The 10,238-nt window shown below is 38.9% G+C and overlaps 1 long non-coding RNA gene across 1 annotated transcript; it reads left to right on the top strand.

The window, feature by feature from the left end:
- The first annotated feature begins 592 nt into the window (after positions 1-592).
- On the top strand, positions 593-9,628 carry LOC120609361 (uncharacterized). The gene is made up of 2 exons (XR_005654751.1): positions 593-632; positions 8,804-9,628. It is a non-coding gene; the product is annotated as an uncharacterized LOC120609361 (long non-coding RNA).
- Positions 9,629-10,238: the final 610 nt, after the last annotated feature.

Genomic DNA, 10,238 nt, shown 5'->3' with positions numbered 1-10,238 from the left:
TAGATATCCCACTTTGGAACAAGGGAGCCAAAATTTTATATCCTCAAATGATCATTCTTTCAATGTTGTCATGCCTTGGAGGAGGTATGACCTGGGTGAGGCAGTTTAAATAGCATTGACAGCTGAAGACCATCTTCCAACAGCACTCCCAGCAGCTGAGGGGATGAACCCTTCACTCCTGAAGGGGGATCTGGGTAGTGTAACAAAATATCCACCTCAGGCCAGTCATTGAGTGAAACAGCCCAATACATTGGCCTCTTGAGCCTTAAGGTACTGAGTTGAAATATCACAGAGTGCTACCCTTCACTTGGAATGATTAATGTACAAGGGTTAAATTATAAACTTCTTGCAATCAGTTAGAGTAAGATAATAACCAGATGGTCTTAGATTGGAATCAGCATTGTTTTGAGTACTTCAAGCTAAAAACATTTTTGATGACAATTGGTTAAGAAACTACAGAATATAATCCTTTAGGAGTACGTAGTTAAAACTAATTAGGAGTTGCCTGCTTTGAGAGAAGGAGACCAGGAGAATTAATACAGACACTTCTGGATTTGCAAAGAGAATTTACATTGTCTTTATTGTCTCCCTAGATGTCATGCAAGAGGCTGAAAGTAAAATGACCATAAACTGTAAGTGCCTATGGACATGATTTTTGTTTTGTTCAACTGTGAAACAAATCACCATTCATGTCCTATCACTTTGTAGGTCAGCAAGGCCACATGAATGGAAACTATGCTTTAGTTACTTGATATATGCTTCCTCAAAGACAATTAATGACTAGTGATCGAAATAATTCAAATCAGGGGTTACAAAACTCACTTGCCTACAGAGATCAGGGAGCAGAATGGTGGTGCTTGTGAACTGGAACATAAAGATTCTGATTAAGGTAGCAATCCCTCCTCAACAGCAGTTTCCTCCTGTCTCTCTGTGGGGATCCAGGCCCAAAGCTGCCAAATAATTTGATTTTTCAAGAGACTGTGGATGAAAAAAAGGAGGGGGGCGTCTAACCTCACAGAGGGATCTGAAGATAAATTCCTAACTGGGCAGGTCATGGTGGGTAGACATGCTCTAGGCATATTAGCTTCTTAATAAAAGGTTTATTTTTGCCTTAAGTAAGCTCTGTCCATTGTTCTTGTGCATCTAGGTTAACACACCTTTGAAATGCCAGAAGTAATACCCCTCAAAGGGGGTGTTTACCCTCAAGAGAGCATATTATCTTGTTAACTATCCTATAATCTAATCCCCACCTTGCCTTCTCCAATCTTCCTTACATCCCCTCCTAAATTTCAAATGCAAAAAAGAAGCTGCAAAACTATTATTCTGCAAAGCAATGGAGATCTGGCTCTCAAGTATATGTCACCAGCTTGGCTCAAATAAACTCAAACAAATTCTCTACAGGTTTGGATGTTTCTTGCATCAACAGGAGTTACTCTCCTTCTTCCTCATTCCAGTCATGGGATTCCATTGGGAGAACCATGTTTTTACCTTACCTCAATTTCCTGTCCACTACTGACTGGTCTGGTCCTGAGTGCCTGACCCAAGGCAAATAAATCAGGGCTCCCTGAGAAAGAGAGTCAGGCCCTCTTTGGTGGCAAGAGCTGGCAGCAGTCTCATGGAAGAAGTTGGTCTGCAGTGAAAGAGGGAAGCTTAGCTCACCTGTAGAGAGAAGCAGAGCAAGTGATGGGAAGAGAGAGAGGGAGGGAGTCTTGGGTGCATTTGTGATCCTGGCTCTAGTTGTTTCTGAGGCCTTGCTGCATCCTTGCACCGCCTTCAGTCTGTTTGTTCATGAAAAGATGCTCAACAGCACTAGTCATTTGGGAAATGCAAATGAAAACCACAATGAAATAAATACCACTTTACAAACACTAAGGTGGCTATAATTAAAAAGACGACAGTAAGCTTAGGTGAAGATGTACAGCAATCAGAACCCTCATTGCTGGTTAGATTGTAAAATTGTGCAGTCACTTTGGAAAACAGTTTGGAAATTCCTCAAAAAAAATAAACATAGAATTAACCTGTGACCCAGCAATTCCACTCCTAAATATATACCTGAAAGAATTGGAAATGTGTCTACATAAAACTCGTACATAAATGTTTGTAGCAGCATTTTCGTTATGGCCAAAAGGTGGAAACAACCCAAATATCTATCAAGTGGTAAATAGACAAATAAAATGTGCTACATTCATACAATGGACTATTATTTAGCCTCAAAAGAAATGGAGTACTTAAGTATGCTACAATGTTTATTAATCTTGAAATCATTATACTAAATGAAAGGGGCCAGTCACGAAAGATCACACATTAACTGTATGATTGCACTTATATGAAATATCCAGAAGACAAATCCATAGAGAAAAATTCAGAAAGATTAGTGGTTGCCAGAGACTAGAAGGAGAGGAGAAAGGAGAGTGAATATTAATGGGTAGGAGATTTCTTTTAGGGTAGATAATAGTCTAAAGTTTTATGGTGATAATGGTTCCATAACTCTATGAATATACTAAAAACCATAGAATTGTACACTTTAAAGGTATGGATTTTGTTATGTGAATTATATCATATAATTAAAAGCAATTAGGCATACTTGCTTCACAATAATTTTGTCTCTGTTTGGGGAATAATGTCAGTATTTCATTTAACTATCTTAGTTAATAAAAACCTAGTTACTATCAAGAATCAGCAAATCAGTATAATAACCAGCAGCTACAACAACATTTATTACGCAGTGGAGAATGTGGTAGATAAATGGCTTGGAATGTAAAAAGAGGCTTAAAACAAAACAAAGCAAACTTAAAAGGTTGAGGGGGCGTGTCAAAGTCTCTGCCCTGGGTATGGTCTGGCAGCTCTGTATCAGGGCTGCCTCCTGTGGCTCTTCACATAGTTCACTGCACAAGGACACAAAGCTACCAGAATGAATAAGGGCTGAGATTAATCTGTTTTCTGCCCCGAAAGCCATGTGCCCTTGTGCACCTCAGGGTGCATCTCCCCAAAGAGAGCACTTTTTTCTAATCTGCCCAAAGCTGCCACATAGCCTAATTGTAGCCCTTGATAAAGAAAATAATAAAGCAAGAGATAAGTGGTGACAGACACCAAAAAAGAGGGTTATCACTAAGGAGTGGAGCAGTTAAGTCTTCCTGAAAAAAAAGTGAGGCTGGAATTGGGCCTTGAAGAGAGAGTCCAAATTGAACATGTAAGTAGGTACGGGGGGAATGAGGAGGACATTTGAGGTACTGAGAGAGGTAAGGACACTGGAAGGCATGGGGCTGTATTTAGGGAAAATCCTGTGTTTACTGAGCAATCACTGGGGGCCAGCCCCAAGCTAAGCACTGAAACTAAAACATCACTAACACAAAGACTCTGGCCAAAAGGTCCAAAAAATCTAATAGGAGAAAGACGCTAGTAGTCACACCCCCGTGAGATGAATGCTGATGGTGTAATGTTTCAAAGCCTCTAGGTTCTCTATAAGCAGAGAAATAGTGATTATGCAGGTATTCGTTTTCATTGTCTAGATGGCCAAGAGATCATTCTGGCTGGTGAGTGCAGCAGGAAAAGAATGTGACTGGAAGCGTTTTCCTATATAAATAAAACAGATTAGGGAATTCTCTGCTTGAGGACCTTGGGTCTGTTAGACCTGGAAAATAGGTTCTCTGAGGCTGAGTTATTTTATGGTTATTTAGTTGTCCCTGAGCTACTGTCTCATATCAAACTGGATATGAAAGAACTGTCTAAGTGGCATATCCTATGTTTCATTTTTGCTCTAATTTTATATCCTCAAAGTTAAATGTCAGAGAATTTCTTCTCATTATTTCAGTAAAAGACAAGAGAGGACAGCTTAGTTCAAAATTCCTTGGTACAGAGCAGCTGAATGGAGCTCAGATTCGTTCTTGAAGACTAATTAGTTATTTAGTGATAAGGAGAAATTAATGGAACTTTCATACAATTTAACTGTGGAGACGTGTGGAGAGGTAGCTATTCAGAGATCAATATAATTGAAGCATCAAGTGCATTACCAATCTGGATCTATACTAATTTTTTCTGGAAAAGTTGCTTTATAACAATTGGTTAATATTAATGGCTTCAGGATTCCAATGAACTGAATATTTATGGGATCCAGTTCAAAATTATGAATCCTACCATGTTAGAAATGATCAGACAAATAAAGTCTATGTGAGAAGGTCAAAAGTTTACTCTAAACCAGTTTCATCCAATCAGTTTCTTATATCTCATAGTCTTTTCTGCAGATGACCAAGAAGCTTTAAATCCAGCTTGAAGTACCAGCTTCATATTATTACGAGGGTGATAATATCATAGGATAGTGTGAACAAGAAAAGGGCTCTGTCATAAATCTGACAAGTTTAGTGATGGAAAGTAAGCACACAGAGAACTGATCATAAATTCCTAACTGGGCAGGTCCTGCCATGGTGGGCAGTCACATCCCAGACCTATAAAAGGTTATCTTTGCCTTAAGTAAGTCCATTGTTCTTGTGCATCTAGGTTAACACGCCTTTGAAAAGCCAGAAGTCACCCTCTTTTCCAGACCTCTCTGAGGTGAAACCACCCTTGAGGGATCACAGTCTTGTTAACTACCCTCCAATCCCAGAGCTTTCCCTGTCTTCCTCCCACCATCCTATAATCTTCCTTAGGTTCACTCCTTAATTCCAAATGTATAAAAACTGCGAAGCTCACTCTCAGAGCATTTGAGATCTTGTTCGAGTCAATTTGGCTCAAAGAAACTCTTAGGAAAATTCTCTACAGGTTGGACATTTCTTAGGATGACAACAGAAAAGGGAACTAGTCAGAATGTCTATGTGGCATCGTCAACTAGTTTGTAGAATGCTGGAGGCCCTAGTATTACCTAGTTCTCATCTCATGGGAAATGGGAGAGGCTGAAGCGGGCAGGCTTGCCCTGGTCCTGGACTACCTAGTGGCCCCACTAAAACTGGAAGGCTTTCCCGGGTCCCCAGACTCGCCTATGGCCTGGCTGAAGCCAGTGGTCATGTGCAGTCCACACAGGGACACCTCTTGAACACCTGGCTCTGGTGGCTGAGGGGACTGTGTTTCTGGGCCCCACAGGACTGAAACGATGAGAGAGACAGTTCTTGGTAGGCTACCACACCCAGGGCACAGCCAAGTAAAACCTATCCCCGACTCTTCCTATGAAAAACGCCCATTTACTTGTCAGGAAGCCTCAGCCTGAGAGGCAGACTTCAGGTTTACTACATGTCTAGAGGCTACGGAGGAGTTCTCAGGAAATGTAGGTGGGGGAGTGCCATCTTTGCATTCGCCCTTGGCCTCACTACAGCTCACTGATTTCTTCCAGAAACGAGCTTATATACTCATCTGGAGCCCTAGTTTTTCGCAACCATCCCCAAAGGGACATTTCCAAATTGCCAGGTCCGAAGACCAGCAGGAGTCACTGTGGTTCCACAGGACTTTTAAAGTATTTGCCCACTTTAAAAGTTGCTGTCTAAGGGTCTGGCTTCCAATCAGCCTGGCATCCAATCACTAGATGCTGACTGTTATGCCACGCTCTGGAACACTGCCAGGGCTTGGCACCACCTCAGCAACTAGAACCTACCAAGAACGAATCAGGCTACTTAGACAACTACAAAGGTGTCAGGAAGAACAAAGAGCTGGGGCTTGGTTGAACGATAAGGCTCACTGCATTAGCAAGGCCACTCCTTTGTGACTGGGTGAGGTGGCTGTTTTACCTAATAGAAAGGATCCAACACAGAAAGACAAGCAAAATGAGGAAATAGAAGAATGTACCCTAAAGGAAAGAACGTGATAAACCCCCAGAAAAATAACTTTAATGAAATGGAGATAAATAATTTACCTGATAAAGAGTTCAAAGTAATGGTCATAAATATGCTCACCGAACTCAGGAAAAGTATGGATGAACACAGTGAGTCTTCCTGGCACCCCTTAGCTCTCTTCCGTCATTAGTTCCATCCAACCTAAGAGTCTGCAGTTGATCTGCCTTCAGGACAACTGCCTTGAACATTCCCTCCCTGTTGGTTATTTACCTCATTCACCTTGTTAGGTTAGAACTTCAGTTTTTAACTTGGAAGCATCCACATTTATATTCATATCCTGGCACCCCTGTATGTTCTGGTCATGATTTTCAGGGGGACACGAGGTTTTAGGGAAGAGCCTGTTTGCTGGCTTTTTTTCTGCTACCTTTCCCCAGACACGTTTAGGTTTGCCTGGCTTGTTAGGCAGCCCCAAAGATGGCACCAGTTTGATCAATGATGCTTCAGTAATGAAGAGCTTTGTTGGGGTACACCCCAGCATACTCCTGGTTTTTATGCCTTTGTGTGATCATTTCCCCTTGAGTGTGCACTAGACCTAGTGCCTCTAAAAAAATAATGGGATGTCATTCCTGAGACTCTCTCTTTCTCTCTCTCTCTTTCTCTCTCTATCTCTCTCCCTCTCTCTACCTCCCTCCCCCCTCCTTTTCCCCCTCTGGGATTTTTCGCTCTGGGAGTGCCAGCTACCATATTGTGTGCAGCCTGTGGAGAGGCTCAGGTGGCAAGGAAATAATATCTCCAGCCAACAGCCAACAAGAACCTGAAGCTTGTTTTTAAGCACACGAATGAGCATAGAAATAGAACTTCCTCAGTTGAGCATTAAGATAACTGCAGTTTCCAGAAAACCTGTGAGAGACCCTGAGCCAAAAGCATCCAGATTCCTGACACACAGAAGTTATGAGAAAAGATTTTCATTTTAATTTGCTAAGGTTTGGGAATCACAGGTTATGTAGCAATCGATAACTAATACACCTAACAAACAAGTGAATGGAGCTGTAAGAAGTCCTGACAGGCCAAAATAATTGTGGGATACTGAGGGTTCTGCATTCATGGGAAGGGCCAAGAACTACATCATTCTATCGATCTAAATCTAAGGTTCACAGATGTTAAGCAACTTGTGAAACCAAAGCCCACAGACTTCACACATTTATGTTCTTGTGAATCTAGTAGGAAACAAGACCAAGAAGGTCAAATTGTATGAATTTGGAGCGGAAGCAGTTGATTTATTTTGTGATTTTTCCCCCCATTAAGTAACTTGTGTTCCAGACACTGACATGGAAAATTGGTAGCATCTCTATGCAGGGCAGAGGAATGGCAAAGTTGGGATGTTGAAAAGTCAGGGGGATGAGGCATCTAGCAAGGCAGTGAATGGTTGTTTTGTTGTTGCTGTTTTTTAGTTTCATTATTTATATCCTAGAAGTTTTCAAAAATAAACTTTGACATATTATAGAAATACGTGAGCATTTAATTCAGCATGAAAATGAAGTGAAGTGAGGACTTCTTTTCTACCCTACCTTTCATTGACTGCATTTTCTTTTTCCCACATTTCCTTGTCTACTGTTTTATATATGTGTGTGCATGTGTGTGTATAAGTGGTTACTTTTAAATACTTAAACACGTAATTAAATTTAGACTTTCAATAAAGTCTAAATGTAATCGGTCTTGCTATTCTCCAAACATAAAAGGTAAGACACTTAGTTTACATTTACTTCTCTCCACACTCTTCCTTTCAACTCCCATGTTACTACTCTGAAAATTTGGCTCCAGCTTGTTTCTAAACATATAATTTTTTAAACTTATTATTCATTTTGATTTAGCACCATATTTTTAATAATTTATTTGCTCACTGTGACTTTTTGCATCCTTCCTTTAGATTCACTCTTTTTTTTTTTTTTTTTTTTTTGCTGGTGTATATCTAAGTGTAGTTCTTTCAGAAAGAATCTTTGGATAATAAACTTTCTAAGTATTTGTATATCTGAATGTGTGTTTATTTTGTCTTTACAATTGGATGATAATTTGTCTAGACATGGAATTCTGGGTCCAAAATTACTTCCCTTTAGCACATTGACTTCTGGCCTCTAGTGTTGCTAATAATCTCATTCTCATTCCTTGTGCATAACATGCCTTTTCCCTCTGATAGTTTTTAGCAGTCCATCCCTCTGATAGCTTTTAGAATGTTCTCTTTATCTCTGATGCTGTGGAATTTTACATGATATATCTAAAAGTATATCCTCAATTTATTCTGCTATACACTTAGTGGAAATTTTCCATTTGAGGACTCATTTTTTTTTTCCCCCTTCAGTTTTGGATGTTCTTGCTAGTATTGTCCCAGTATTACTTCTTCACATTCCTTTGATTCTCTGCTTCTGACTCTCTATTAAATCTATACTGAACAGTCCGGATGTGTACTCTTTGAAGTTTTCTATATTTTTACTCTCTCTATCTCTATGAGCTGTGTTCTGGTAGATAAATTTTGTCTGACCTTCCAGTTTACTCATTCACTCTTTAGCAGTAAAGAAACTGCTGTGAAGCTCATCTGTTATATTTTTTATTTCAATAACCGTATTTTTTATTTTTACATTTCTAGTTGATTCTAGTTCTTGCAAGTTCTAGTTTCAAACTTTTTCTTGTTTTGTGGCTTTTATTCCCACTTAATTTTATTTCTTTGAGGATTTTGAGAATATCCTCGTTTGGGGATCTCACCAGTTACCCCAGTATTTATAGGTACTGAACAATAAAAGTTTATTTATAAATGGATTAAATTGAAATAAATGTTCCAAGAGCTAGAAACTTCTCAGGAAGGGAGAAACAAGAACACTCTCCTCATTTCTCTCTTTTCTTATTTTCTGTCCTTTGAAAGGATAGCACATGGAGATGAAATAAAGAGGTTTCTAAAATGCATTTGACCCACTTAGAAATAGTTTTAAGAAATTTTATTCCTTCAGAGAAGAAATAAGAAGGGTTTTTTTTTTCTTTTTCTTTTTTCATCTCAGCAAAGCTTGAGAAAAAGCCCAAGAACAAATAAAACAAGGACTGCTTGTTAGGATGAAAAGTAGACAAACTACTATGACGAGGCAGACTAAGACAACAACGTACAAAATCACGATAGCCAGGACTCTTAGCACCCACAAGTTTACAATCTGAAGCTTAAACAGCAACACAAAACCAGCTACAAAAGGTGAGAATAAACTCTGTCTTTAACATTTGAAATCCAAGATTAATAATCAGCTAATGTTGTAATTTGGATTGGGAAGAAATTTAGTCCACCTCCCTCCCCGCCCCGCTTAGTTAATTATTCTTGTTTGAAACCTGAGTTCTGGGAGGGTTAAGTAATTTGAGTTTCTTGGGGCTACATTGCAAAGCCTCAAGTTTGTCTTATTGTTGCTCAATATGAAACAAAACAAAATATGAAACAACAAGTTCTAATTAGGCATAGTGAATATTTAGGCCTGCTAATGTGGAAGCATCCTATCACAGGCCAATTTCACAAAAATAAAATAAATGGTTGCTTTTTGATAATTTCATCATTGCTAATTATATTTCCCATTTCTCCTTATGCCCCCGAAGTGTATTTCACTCTATAAAGTTTGTTTTCTATATAGTTGATTAATTCCTTCTTTCAGAGAAAAGACATTTTGAAATAATCATTGATAAATTAAAATTTTGTCTGACAAATCGGAAATACCGCAGACAAGACGGAAAACCACTGTTTGCTCTGCCAGCAACTTCTTAGATCATGTGCTATTCGAGTAACTTACCTCCTGTATCTAAAAGAGGAATACATTTTGCTAACAATAAATTGGCAGTGTTTAATGACATCCTTAAGTACTTTTTGTTTTTGTTTTCCTATACGTCTTTTGGAAGAATTGTTCTGTCACTACATCGTGGCAGAGAAAATAAATTTATTAGGAAGCCCAGAGTTTGTTTCGCGTTATAACCAGAGCCACTATCAAAATATATTTGTTCACCAGAAAACCTGTCTTACAAGTAGATTTTCATTGTGGTTGAAAGAAACCTTTTTGCCAATGAGTCAGAAGAAACATCTTCTAGATTCTGTTGGAACCAAAAATGCAACGTAAACACACAACGCAAAATACAGATGACGTATTATAGAATTGTACACTTGAAACCTATGTAATTTTATTAACCAATGTCACCCCAATAAATTTAATAAAATTTTAAAAAATTAAATTACTAATGCTATTTTGTCAGAAAAATTTTTGTGCAGTACAAATGATGGATATATGTTAACTATATTTATGTTTTTCATCTACTTAAGGAAACCACTATGCCAAAACAACCACGGGCCTTATGTCGTGTCCAGGGTTAGAATGCATCTTTCAAAAGTTAAATTTGAAGCCTGAGAAAATCATACATACCCATTACCCAAATCTCTCCTTCTAGTTGGTGGAATGAATTGCTTCATTG

Source organism: Pteropus medius, unplaced genomic scaffold (assembly GCF_902729225.1).
Source record: "Pteropus medius unplaced genomic scaffold, Ma_sr-lr_union100, whole genome shotgun sequence".
NCBI classification, from domain to species: Eukaryota; Metazoa; Chordata; class Mammalia; order Chiroptera; family Pteropodidae; genus Pteropus; species Pteropus medius.
The sequence above is the reverse complement of the archived record's forward strand: the minus strand, read 5'-3'. Positions and strand labels throughout refer to the sequence as shown.